Here is a 14875-nt window from a genome sequence, read left to right on the forward strand (position 1 = left end):
CACTTATAGAAATTTTAGAAAAATTAAAAAAGTTAACGTAGAATTTCTTAAAGATGCCTATCAAGTTTGTGGGAAATAAAGTGAGAAGGAAATCTGTTAATTCCATGGTTGGGTGCCTATAGCCTATATAGTTCTGCGTTCTTACGATAAACATGATTCCATTGTTACAAAGCGAGTCTGCAAAAATCATCCAGTTCCATGGCTCTTACAAGACATACTTAATGGCCTGAAGGGACTCGGTGTATCGGAGGGCAAGGTCGTCTCGAGATGTGGATGAAATAAACCTATATCGTCCGCTTCGCAACCTCGTGAAACAAAAATTAAGGAACTCAAAATGAGATATACAAATTCACTATTTGCTAATAAGCATCAATCTTCTCGTGATTTTTTATGCAGTGTCGAAATATCGGATTTGGAAAACAATCATCACCTGTCATCCTTGAGATTCCGTTAAACAATTTAAATCAATATTTTCTTTCCTTTTCCCAATGAGATGAATTTTCTATAAAAATCACTTTTCAACAGTAATCATTTACTCCATTTGTTCAGTTTCTTTTTAAACCTGTTTTGCAACCCTGTGTTCTAAAAGCTATTCGTCGAATCCAAAACATATCCATTATTCTTGTACAACGAAATTTACTTGCTATTCCACCAATTATCATGATAATTCTTAACAGATCTATGAAAACCGGTGTGTTTCCAGATTTATGGAATAGTGCACTTGTTTATCCTCTTAATAAGACTCCATCCCCAATATATTCCACAAGAATATAGACCGAATAGTATCTTATTAGTCCTTTATAAAGGTTTTGAACGCATTGTGCACTCTAAAATTATGGATTTTCTGTCTTATAACAAGATAATCAATATATTTCAATCCGGTTTCCGTAAGCATCACAACACTGAAACTTCTCTCTTGAAAATCACTGAAGACATTCGATTAGCCATGAACCACAGACAGTGCACAATTTTTATTTTTGTTATTTCTCTAAAGCTTTTAACACGGCTTTATCATAACTTGCTTCTTGTTGAGTTATAAATCATTGGTTTTTCTAATTCTGCACTATCTTGGATGGGGTCGTACCTGGGTGGCCGGAGGCCGTGTGTGAGTTACGCCAGAAGGACATCTGACTGGAGGGCTGTTGTTTGTGGTGTGCCACAGGGGTTTATACTAGGCCCATTACTGTTTACATTAACGACATTAGTAAAGTACTTCAATAAATACTCCTTTTCACTGTTACACTGATGAGCTACATATATAAAATGACTTTAAAATTACTGACGTTAATGAGACTGTCGACAAAATCAATGAAGACATTGAACGTATAGAACAGTGGACGATAAATAATGCCCTCTACTTATATTATACACAACACACTTGGATGGACTGACACAGTGATTAACACATGTAACAGGGTATTTGAAGGAATACATCAAATAAAAAGAATACGGGCATTTTCTACAGTTTCATATTATAATTTTACTAACTAAATAATTGATATTTCTGCATTTTAACTATTGTAGCGCTGTTATTATTGACATAACTATATCGGTACAACTAAGTGACATATTTCAACGAACACAGAACTATTGAACAAGTTTCATATTTAATTTACCGTGGGATACACACGTTTCTCCTTACTATACAGAACTGAAGATACTAAAGGCAGTTGGGAGTCGCATCACTGTTACATCCGATACTGTTGACGGTTTATCTCCGTACTTTGCCATTGGCTTTGAATATGTAAGTGTAAGAAGCTCAAGAAATACTCGCTCTAGCTCTTCCACTCTGCAAATTCCTCGTCAAAGAACAACGGTTTTCAACAAATCTTTTACTTTTACTGCTTGTCGAACCAGAAATTCCCTTCCTGATTCCATTTGCGCAATGTACAGCCGTTCAGGTTTAAATAAGGAGCTGAAAAAGCATTTATTGGAACAGTTGACAGTGGCATGGGTGCTGAGGGCAGGCAATCGCGATCTGGTGTGATGTGTGTGCGTGGGTACGTGTATACTTCCTTCCATATATTTATGTATGGAAACAAAGAAGTAATACTGTGATTCTGTCTATATATTACCATGAATATTGTAAGTATCTCCTTTTTACTATTGGATAGTTTAACTAGTTGGACATATACAAGCCATTTTTCTTTGTATGGAATATTTTAGTTTTAGTATGGCTAAATATAAATATATTTTCTAAAATAATTTTAGTTACATTTTGAATTGTGAGGTTACATGAAAGAATTGACCTCTTATAGGGTCCAAATTTCTGCCTCAATAAAGAAGTATTTTTATTTAATTAACATTCATGTATTCATTATCAGTAAATCTAATTATTTATATTTCCATACTCCCTGAGGAACGTTTCAGGATATGCACATGGAAAGGACATGTACGAGTATTATGCGGCTGATTATCAGTGCTGGTTCCACGTCCCCCCAAATCCAACTTCTGACAAAGCTGAGGGTTACTTTACCACCCTTTGATCTATCTGCTAACTCCACAATCAATAAATTTCTTTCATGGATCCAGAGTAAACCATGTTCCAAGTTTTAAGCATCAATGAAATGATCTCTCTATCATGATATCACCCTAATGGACGTACCGAGTTCTAAACAAATACGCTTAGCCTATATCATATTTAGCACGCAAGATGGAAGTTTAACTTGTTTCTGCTTAACAATAAAAACTCTAGTATACATACATCTGTATTACAGTACAACCAGCTTCTGGATTCAAGAGTCCCTTATCGCGTGGTATTTACATACCTACAGATCTATAGTTTGAAATTGTTTTATCATAAATATAACAAATATCCATATGTATTGCGTGAAATATAAGTTGTATATATTTAAAACACTAAATTTGTATAAAACACTAGTTTCCATATCTTATTTTTGAGATTATATGTAAAAAATATGCAACTATACATTTCGTAGTATTTCTTATTTATTATATGTTTAATAAAAATTTAGGTACATAAAATATAAATACCATAAAAACGGGTAACGTAGATTGAATTAAAATACAATTAATTGTAACTGCATAATTAATTTATTACTTAATATAGTGTAATTAAATATGACTAACTTAACAAATACATACTGAACTAGTTCATCATTGTAATGAGAGATTTTAATCGGAAAATTGTATTGCGTAGTTCTGCTAGTTGTAAAGCAGTAGGGAACATGGGTAATGAAGTATATTGCGTCACACTGTTGTTTAATACCATATCAAAACCTTATGTAATGAGTTTTAAGTTTAATTAAATGGCTTTTTAAATTTGGCCAAAAGGCATACTTTGCACATATTATAACTATTAGTGATGGAAATACCATGTAGATCTACATTGTACCACAGTATCTCGACATATGCGGTTATTGATGTGCCACTTCTGGACATCCATAAGGTCGTCCACTTTTAATTGACACATCGGTTTTTGCGGTACCCCCAGTATAGGTTCAACTGGAAGGTATAAAACAGCCAGAAGTAAAATCTGCTGAGGATATAAGAATACTTAAGTCCCAGTAAAATATTCACAATCCTAAGGAAATGGACCTTCTACAGGATTTTTCAATGTAGTAATTCAATACACAATGGTAACCCCAGTGTTTAAATTTTAACCAAACTTTTGGTCTTATATATTGCAAAGGCAAATCTGATTTCCTGAAAGTATGTATTTTACTATATTCTCAATATGTTATACCGTTTAATGTTTTGGACTCTGACTAAGGAATTTTAAAATGCAACCTAAAAAACCATCTATCCTTCCTATCTCCTTTTAACTCGAACTTCATTGTTCTATGAACATTAATTATCTTATCTACGATATCCATAGTATTCAATTACTTGCTCCAATAATTTAGTTACACTTTAATGTACTATGATGCAGCTAAATGATAATTTAATAGTTTCAACACGTTTAAGTACAATTTCGGTATTAATTGTTAAAATGATCAAAGATTAAACGTAATATTTATACGTCCTTATTTCAACTATAGTATAGAACGGCAATACACCATATGGCCCTTTCTTTCATTTAACCTATAAACAAAAAATAATATTAATAATACAAAATAAGGTTTATCTAACTAAAACTTCCTGGCTCTCAATTTGTTTGAAATAATCTGGTAACGACTTAAATAATCTACAGAGGCAGTGATGATGTAGGTTCGTTTATTGGCTGTGGTTACGTGTATTGCAATTCCTAGTGCACAAGTCTGAGTTCTTCCTGCGCCACTTCATTCCAAAAACTGAAAGTTTTCAGATAAATATTTTGGTAAATCTGTATTAATAATAGAACATTAATTACCAAATACGAATCTATCTTCAATCGGCTACTTTTAGAATTGATGACTAAATAAAATATAGCGTAGCATGATACTTTCGACGTAAATCAAACAGAAAGCGAATTTAGAAATGTTTTGTTCTTTGCAGTTTAGTGTTAAGGGCTACAGACATGCTATTTTATACAGAATTGCAGTGGTTAAAGTAGGGAAACACAATTGATTTGATCAACAGAAGTTTAATGTGTGAAATAATAGAAGTCATTGCATTCGTTTTAGTGTGTGCACATTATCGATCACCCTGTTGATGATTAGCGAGTTGTTGATGATTATTCCTACACTTTATAAAGTTTCAACGTGTGGTAAGAGTTTTTTTTTTCATACAGTTATTTTCGGTATATTTCCTAGGTCAATAGACTTAGCATGTAGTTGGTGACAGACAATCATGTGTTCGGTTTTGTCCGGGTTAAGTTTGTCTATTTTTTTTAAAGCCAATTGAACAGGTCGTAGTATGTCTTCACTCACTAAAAAGTAATTTTGTAAAACACTTTATCAATATATCAACTAAATTTCACGAGACGAGATATAACGTTAATGTATTGATTTGAAAGTTTTTCGAAATATTGAGACATGTAAATAAGTGAACAATATTTCAACTGAACGAGCCGAATTATCATAATATTATACAACTTATCAAATATACGACAATAAGAAAGCTAAAAAGACAAGTAACACAAATTATCATTGTTATGCTTGAAATATATGATAATTATAATCCCCGATTTTGAGGATGATTAGCTTGGGATGTATATTTTAAAAGAAACTTTGTAAAATTTGCAATTAATGATTTTTCACAATATAAAATTCGACGTTAGGAATAAGAAAGCTAAACAGTACGAAGGGTGTAGAATTCTTAAAACCTAGTAATTGGGCATCATAATGTGAACCACTTTCATACAATAGCAAATATCAAATACAACAATTGTATCTCATACGATTTTATTTCAGGTTTACTACACACAGATGTTTCGTGATGTCTGGAAACTGGAATGAAGTGTCGTAAACCGATACTAGTTGTACTCTCATAGCCCTCTAAACTTATTTTATTATTTTCAAATATTAAAAAAAGGAAACGTATAGGATATATATATATATAATATATATATATATATATATATATATATATATATATTAATGTAATGAAAATAACTAAAACCCTTTAAATTAAAACGTTTTATTACATACACGTGTTTCGGTTTGTAACCATCATCAGTGTACATTAACCTCTAAATAAATAAATAAGAATAAACAATTAGATATACACATGTGGACCTTTTAAACGTTTGAACATATAAACCTATATGTATAGGTATATATAAAACATAATAAATGTTCAGCTGTAGCTGAGCCTACTCTGACATAAACATTAATGTGACATGTTGTGTTTCATTCATGTCTAATACTATATAGAACATAAGCACTCTATTTCTCATCAACACAAAGTGTTTAAAATTTTGCGTATGGAACCTTTATATACAGATGTCTTACAGAAATTTTAAAAATACTCGTAAACTCTGGAAAGTGGAAAAATACTAAACAGAAAGTCATAGCTAAGACATTTACACACAACAAATAATTTTAGTTTATAATTTATAGTATAATAATTTAGTTTTATAGTTTATGCCTTCCATATCTTTAAATTGAAGTTATAATTTATTTTTATTTCCAATGGTTTGGAAGCAAAAAAGCGCTATGGGTATTTACAAGAGCTGCAAAATCTATATTGAAACATTTTGTGTTTATTCTGAATAAATTACACAAGCAGCTTGTTAAGCTACTGAACCGTCAATGACGCAACATTAAAGTGCAAATTGTGCACAGAGAGCGCCAGGTTTCTGTTTGAGTTCCCTATTTTAACAATAACCGTTCGTACATTTATGTTTGATTTATCTTACAGCTGAACGTGTTCGATTGTAAATATAGCAACTAATAAGTTTGTCAGTACATTCAGCAATTTTTAAAATCACAATAATGTAATATTCTAATATTATTCATATTATAATAGTATATATAATTTAAATTTAACGCCTGTAATTTAAGATTGCATTATAATACAAAGTTTATAGTACAATGTATTTTTAAAACTACATAACTTTGAATCATAGCCCAGTACTCACTTATAAAACGAATTAATTGGTTACAAAATGTTTAAATTAATTATTAAAAACAAAACAGAAAAACTATCGACCATATTACGAATTTCTATACTTAATGTAATCTGCTCGAATTAATTTGGATATTGAAGGACAGTGTCTGGTACTATATGTGTGAACTGGTATTTTATATTTTTATAAATTGTATAATACAATAACTACGGTGGACGTAGCATATTACTATCTCGACTTTCCTAAAGTCTGTAAATGTTTAGTGTCGCTGTAAAGGGTTAAAGTATATATTCTGAGACTAGAGATTTATCTTAGTTTAACACATCGATTGCAGAGGCCGCAACTTATTATATATCCCGTCTGTCCTAAAGTCTTAAATGTCTATTTGTGCAATGAAGGAGTGTTATACCCTTCTGATATATAAAACTATTCCATTGACTAAAACGAAAAACACCAAAGGTTATAGTTGTGTGTATTATGCATTATGATTTATTGTATTACTTTGCGTAGAGATAACGAGAATCACAGAGGGTGACTGCAACTATATAAAAAAGTGTAACTTGCATGTACTGATCTTACATAAAATGTTACTAAACACCACATGATGAATGGAAAAGTTGTCAGTATAATTATAATATACTTAATGTTCCTTCAATTTTAATACTGAAATCGCTTGTGCTCGTAATTATAAAATTTCATGTTAGATGACAAAGAGTAACTCCTGTTAACATAAATTCAATACTTTTGTAGTATTTAAACTTTGCTAATCAACATGCTCATATTTATTGTTTGAATATCTACATAACTACTTTAAACTGTAATATAATCAATGTTGGACAAGATCGCGATCGATCAAGGCGTTCGTCCATGTGTGGTACGCAGGCAACGGCTCGTACGAAGGGACCAAAGGCAATTTACACCCAGTAAAATCACACTTTTGAGCGTCGGAAACCCAAGAGGATGTTGCCTCCCACTAAGCGGGTTTCGGCCCTGTGCGGCGTTCAGGCATATTACCACGGATGGTAGCTCGACTGAGTGTATGGACCGAACCTGCAGTCCCTTTAGTACTCAGCAGGATTACTGTTACAACGACTTTCATTAGTATGCTAACAATAACACGTCACCAGACACAAAAATCATTAAAGGACACTCGTGAAGTAGTGCTACAAGGAGGCCACATAAGTTCAGCTGGTGACATCGTCCTAACACATAAACTCCGGAGTATCTAAAATTCTGAAGTAGTCGAAAGTGAAATTAATTAAGCCTATTAGGGTTTCAAATAAATGGAGTATTTTTCTTGGGGAATTACTTTAAATGAAGAGTTAATTTAAAAATAGGTAACTAAAAAGTATCCAACTTGAAATCATGGTCTAGTGCGAAAAAATATTTATTAGTATTTCATATTAAATAAGTATTTCTAGCAGCTCCAGCATCATCCTGATAAGGATTTTTCATTCAGTCTTTATTAAAATAAATATTGATATTTTGAAGAAATTGACCATGATAAAACTATAGTGATACAGTTTTTGTAAGAACCCCATTTGTTAGCTTTTCCAAATCATTAAATAATCAGATTTATTCAGTATCAGTCTCAATAACAATTCCTTCTTTTGTTATGTGAATTAAAGCCGTAAATTTCTATCTACTATCTTGAAACTAAGAAAGGAATTTTCTCATATCATAAAGCCTCTTAAATAAGTAAAAAATATCTAGGAGTTTTACAACTTTTGACTTATTATGATGTTTAGGGACATTTTATATAAGGAATTAAGCATAAATCTTAGTATTCAATGATCATGCAATACTTTAAATTTATTTTATAAAATTTGCTGTTTATATCGTCTGCCAAAAATCTTTGCTATATAATATGGTCTCTTAAAATATCAAATTATGATAGATTATCTGTTATATATTGTAATATTTCATAACGTGGAAATGTCACGTTTAAGTTGCTTCATAACAGTGCAAAATAAATGTTTCTGTTGTTCGTAAAATATTTAAGAATAGGTGAACTATTATGGTCTTGGGTACAAAACGATATCTACAATCGGGAAAATATAATATTATTGTAGTTTAAACAAATTTTGATTAATGTAGTTATTTTTACTAGTTATTCAGTCATATAATTTTATTCTCTCTTATTTCTTCTACTTTTCTTGACATCTATTACTCTTTATTTACTATGAAATAGTCTGTATAAAAATCTAATACATTTGAAGCGTTGTTAGTGCAATTAAAGGAGTTTCACTATTTTAAATCAAGAAACTTCAGATAAATTGGAAAGAAATATGCTTTCATTACAAAACAAATTAAAAAAATAATATTTCATTGCTAATAAAATAAAAAATTATCAACAAGGATCGTGAGCTCAACAAATCAGTTACACAGACTATTGTTACATTTACTAAGATACAATATTCGTGTTTGCTTACTCAAAGCCATTCTAAACAACGAGCTTGTCCTTAATCAACACCCTAGCCTCAGCTCTGCGGAATTGCTTCCAGTCCAACGAAAAACAATGTATACTGAAATTTTATTCAATAGGATTTAGAGCTGTGAACGGAAGAAAATTTAATATTAGCGATTACGATTTCTAAATATAATTTAAATTAAGAAAAGCTGAACTAAACACTTTTACAAGGCTTTATTCTTCAGCGAAACAGCTTTATTTTAGCCACCCGTTATTTGCTCTATTGAAATTATTCACCCCACTTGAACTCTTTATTGCTTTTGTCTTGATAAGCTTCCACATTACTCAAGAAAGTTGTAGTTCCCATTGAATATAAAAATAATACCAGTGATTCAATAAACATAGTATTCTATAACAAAACTCTTGTCAATAATTTAAATCTCACAGTATAAAGTTTAATTCGTAGTAATAAACTTATTGTAGTCCCCTATGTAGGAGAAGTTTTTTCAATAACAAGCCAGTTTTGAAATACATAATAAAAATAAGTAACTTTTTTTTTCTGCAAAACTCGTAATTTATAGAAACCATTCTTACTCTTTTGCTTGCAAATGCTAAATAATTCCTTTATCACTTAGCTATTTTAATACGATAAAAGTCAAGCAGATTAATAATATTCATTTTAACAGTTTTTTAATAGACAATAGAGACTGAATTGCCTATTCTTCTTCTTCAACGTTCTTTCCTTTAAATCTTGTAAAACATTCACTAGGCGATAATTTACTTTCATCCTATAAAAATTCATTCCTATAAAACTCAATTTGAGAAAGTAATAAACATATCAAATATTGTTAAAATCTGTCATAAGTATTACTCCTACGGTTCAACAATTTCCAATCAATATCCATAGGAAATATTTTAAACGTAAAATAATGTAGGGGTTTAGAATTAATTCAATTTAACACACAGTACGTGATTATGATGGAGTAATATTATACGAACTGTATTTATAAGTAAGAAACAAAATGATTCAATATATAGAATAAGGTTGTACTATAAATTCGCTATAAAATAATCCATCCGTCAATCGCTTACGAAATAAAGTTCAGAGCGGGACTGCCATTGAAAACGAGTTAAAAAATAACATCAGAACCCCGGACACCACTAACACAGTAAAAAAAATTAAAAAAAAAAATTACAAAGGCGTAGACTTTGTTAATAAGTGTTCCCAGACGGTACCCAGACGGGACCACGCAATAAGTCCACCAACGGGAAATGACCGGTACATCGTACGCGTGGGGGCAAATTGCACTAAATCAGCTCACTGGTTCCTGCAACTAAATGCAGGAATCAGTTCTGAACTAGTAACTAAACTGATAAAATTAAAGTCTACTCTATCTAAATATAGAGCAAATATTATACAAAGTGAAAAGTATATTCACTCCCTCACCACTTACTTATTTTTTTTAACTTGGTAGATAAGGAGTCGAAAGGTTGGTATTCACATAAACACGATTGGTGTTTATAACAAGTTCTGTGGACCAACAAAGTTTTCTCGTTGGTATTCAGGTGAGACCAGCGAGTTGTCGAATGTTAGAGGTGGATTTTGACGAGAATTCTACAAAAATCTACTCATAAATAATAGAATTATGTTTTTTAGGCTGCATATAACTACAGTCGTGTACACAGTTTAAATTTAAATTACTGGATTGTGGCCTTTCTCTGAAGGAATTTACTGTATGTATGTGTCAAGATATAAACATTTTAGTGTATTTAATACTTAAAATTCAATAAAGCTAGAATATTGCCGATGTGCATACCACTCGAAAGCTTTTTTTATTATTCTATTTAGATAAAATTTTATTTAAAAAGGACATAAAAAACGTTTCCAAACAACGATTATTGTCAACATTATGGTAACGATAAACAATTTTCTGCCAGATATTTTACAAAATTGTATGCGTGTTAAGCACGATAAATTTAAATTAAAGCAACAAGGTCTCAATCGAGGTCGATTGTAGTAATCTATGATTGCGAAAATAAGAATATGTGAATGGTTATTTTTCGCTCGGGTAATCATTCTGATCTCTTATAATGACTTACATTAGCCCTTTGTATTGAAATCAATTGAATACCATTTCCTGAAAAAGAAGTGAAACATGAGTTACAATTTTTATAACTACATATTCCTTATTGCCAAATTAGAAGTAAACAGCTTACATCCACTTTTCATTTGATCACGTTCATCACACTTAAAGTGAAATGATAGCTTTGACATTACGTAAAGCTATCATATAACGTTTAATTGTAACACTTGTTTCTTAAACATCCGTTGTCTAGATTTTATATTTGATTAGCCGAAAATAGTGACATGAGTAAACTTACGTATTGTTTGAAACTACTTTGATTAATATGGTTGTTTTAGTTGTAGTATAAAGATATTTAATAGTTATATTGAGTACCTTGATGATTTCCAAAATATTTTGTAAGGTACAGTCATACAGTGTGAACAGCGATTGCAATTTTAAAGTTTCTTCACTAAGACATCTGCCCCAATTTACTTCAAGCTGAAGCGTTAAGACATATCGTAGAACGAGCGCACACTGCTCATAACTGTTTACGATATACAAATGTATTGATTCATTGATAAAATGATCCTCACCAAAAACACTTTTATTTAAACAGCTATTTCTCTAATATTATTTTTTAATTTTAACTAACTCTGGTTCTAGATGATTTGTAAATTTAATAATAGACTCATAGTAGCTTTGATCTTTGATATTAGAAAGAAATATTGTAAAATTATGGTGACGACATGATTGAACGTTATATTATTTTAAAAATTATCACAATTCTTATGTAGCCACTGAAAATAATGTGACAATAAAGACACAAGTGCAGTACATATAATCTATAGAACACATTACCTTCACGATTGTATAAGGCTGATTCTATACCACTTCAAAACAAGACCCAGCTGAGGCAAGTTGTAACGTTTCTGCTACTTAATTACTGTTCTTGTTTCAGACCTTGTGAGCTCAACTGAGACTCCCTGGATAATTATATAACTTCACTGTAGACATAGACTGCCGAATAAATACATCGTGTGTCTCATCAAATTTATAATCCGTTTTGTAATAGTTTAGTTATCAACTTGAAAACGAACAAAAGCCTAATATTTAGCCAACAATTAGTAAATGGATAAGTTCATAATTCATAATATTTGAAAATTAAAAACAATGTATGACAAATAGTTTGAGCCGAACTACCATTACATTTAGAATCATAAAAACAACATTTGTGTGTCATTAATTCAACTAAATGTAGGCAATAATTAACAATGGTATTTAACACCGACTTCTCTCTCGTGTACCTCAGAGGTAGGTACTTTGATCTCCCTGATTTTAGCTTTAATGGGGTTTTCACCTTCTCACAAAATTGTGATTAGTTGATATCCTCCTGAAATTAATTGCACATCCTAACAGTATTATTATTATTAACGAAAGAAACTTGTTGAGTTGTATTGCTTTCACGCATAAACATTTCAACCGATTATTCTGAAATTATGCAAGAAGTGTCTTAGTGTCGTTGTTACTAGCATAGGCCTATTCTTATTTTAAATATATCTCCTGTCTGGCGCCATTAATCACCAAAGTAGCGCAAATCAGATCTTGGTATCTAAAGTTGTGGAATAATAATCAAAAGATTCTGTTAATTAACTGTTAATGTACTCCAAAGTGACTAAAACTGCATTTTACACTTTAATTGTACAATATAAGTGCTTGGTTAGTAGTTTAATGCAGATAAAAAGACAAAGATACTGTAATCATTATATTCCAGATGGAGTTTGTAAATATTAAATACATGTCATGAATTGTATATTATTGAAACATTGTTTTAAGACCCACCTTAAAGAGAAAAGCTGTGAATTTTTTTGCAAGAATGTACATATACTGAAGACTGGTTGATTTACTTTCCAATTTCTCACTAATATGCCTCAGTGAGCCAAAGTTTCCCAGGCAACAGTACGAAAAACAAAACTTTTATAACTAAAAATCTGTCATAATTTATTACTGAAATGTTACATAAAAATTATAAGGATACGCTCCTTATACCAATAGTAGATGTTTTTGACCGTAGTAGACTTATCAGTCCTAAGTATGTATGTACCTTACTCATGATAACAAGACAAACTCAAATAAGTCACTAGATATATCTTAGACTGAAAGAAGATTGCAAAACCTGGAAATAAGCTGAATTTTTTAACCAAAGGAGGTAGATTTACTGATCGGGGCAACAAGGAAAACTCATCTGTGGCCTCGCAAATATGATGAATGTTAATAAAAAAATGCTTCTATTCATTGAAAGCTTGATATGACAGTTACCCCTTGTACCTCTGGTCATAGAACCATGGACACTGACATAATATGAACTGATCGTATCTTAAATTACATTTTAAACATTCTTAAGGGATCATAATGTTACATAATGCGTGCTTTGACTAAGCAGGCTATAGAAATCTGTTTTGGAAAGTGCGAAAGAATCCGTGGGTGGAAGTTGGTTTTATTAAAAATAAGAAAGCTACTTTTGTGTTTGTTCTAAATAAATTATGGACTTCCTTCTTTATCTTCTTCAACTGAGACAAAGTGCCAGGGAACACATTAATGCTTTTATTATAATGTGTTTTATAAGGTACATGTTTTTGGTAAAATGTAACCTTTCCAGGAGTAGCACATACATCTTTCTCTAACTTATACTTAAGGTGGAAGCCCTTCAATTTGTTTAGATCCGTTTATTATATTCGCAGATTGTAATCAGCCTATAGCATATTTTTAATAGGGAATAGTTTTTGTCTAACAACTGAAATCTTTGTTTAGCAGAAAATAAATGGATTACTGTGTTATATTTATATAACTTTACTTTATTTGTTTTAGACAATTAAATATTAGTAATGACCTAGTAAATCGCAATCATGCTTATAATAAAAAATATATGTTTTATATGTTTAAACCTAGTCTTTTTTGATGATGGTTAGCAAGGTTTATTACTCTCGGAGCAAGAAAATTATAATTTATGTCTGCATATCTCTCTATTTTTCTGAGTACTTTCTATTCCAATAAAATGTAAACATTTTCTTTCTCTATAATATCAGTCTGAATAGAACCACAGGATATCTCGATAGTGAAAGTAGTTATGGGCTTGAAATTTGTAATGCAACCTTAGCAAAGCCTGTTACACGATACGTTGAATAGTGTACTCCTATCTTGTTAGTAGACATATTGTTTCATAAAATATTCATGACAAAAGTAGATGGACAAATTTACACCGCAAGGAATCCATAAGTTTAGTAGTATTTTAATTGCGCCTAGGAAAACCCCTAGACGTTTCCCTGCCGGAGAGAACCTTCGTCAGAAAAGTCTCTCCTTGCATCCCAGATGTCAGCTCTAACTCCTCCACATTGACCGTACACGAATAGTGATGCTTCACCTTAACAAGACTGCCTCAGAACTATCGAAACGGTACTATTAACTTGAGTGTAGTTTTTATAATAAAATCACAACACACATGGATGATCCTCAATAAATGCGCATCTGGTGTGGATTATCTCTAACCATTCTGAATAGTGCATATTAAGGAGAGTTTCTCGTACTTGGAAGTTAACGACGAGATAGACATGGAGGATGATTATGTGGTAAAAGAAGACCACTATGTACATTGACGAAACGTTTCCAAAATGTTTTGCGCTTTCAATTTCAATTTTTTAATTTCCTTTCAATTGAAAATATAAAGTTATTATGAACAAAACAAATTTGACGAAATTGACAGAAGTAATACATTATTCGATTAGCACTATATTAAAAAAAAAAACACAGATAAGTGCCATCCCAATCTCTCTTATTCTGTTTCAAATCCTCAAACGGATAACAGTTATTCCCGTGTTACGGTAACGTTTAAAACATCTTTATAATACATTGTGCTCTAGATAATAATTAAAACCCACTTATCTCGGTATTTTC

This window comes from Homalodisca vitripennis, chromosome 3 (assembly GCF_021130785.1).
Source record: "Homalodisca vitripennis isolate AUS2020 chromosome 3, UT_GWSS_2.1, whole genome shotgun sequence".
Taxonomy (NCBI): domain Eukaryota; kingdom Metazoa; phylum Arthropoda; class Insecta; order Hemiptera; family Cicadellidae; genus Homalodisca; species Homalodisca vitripennis.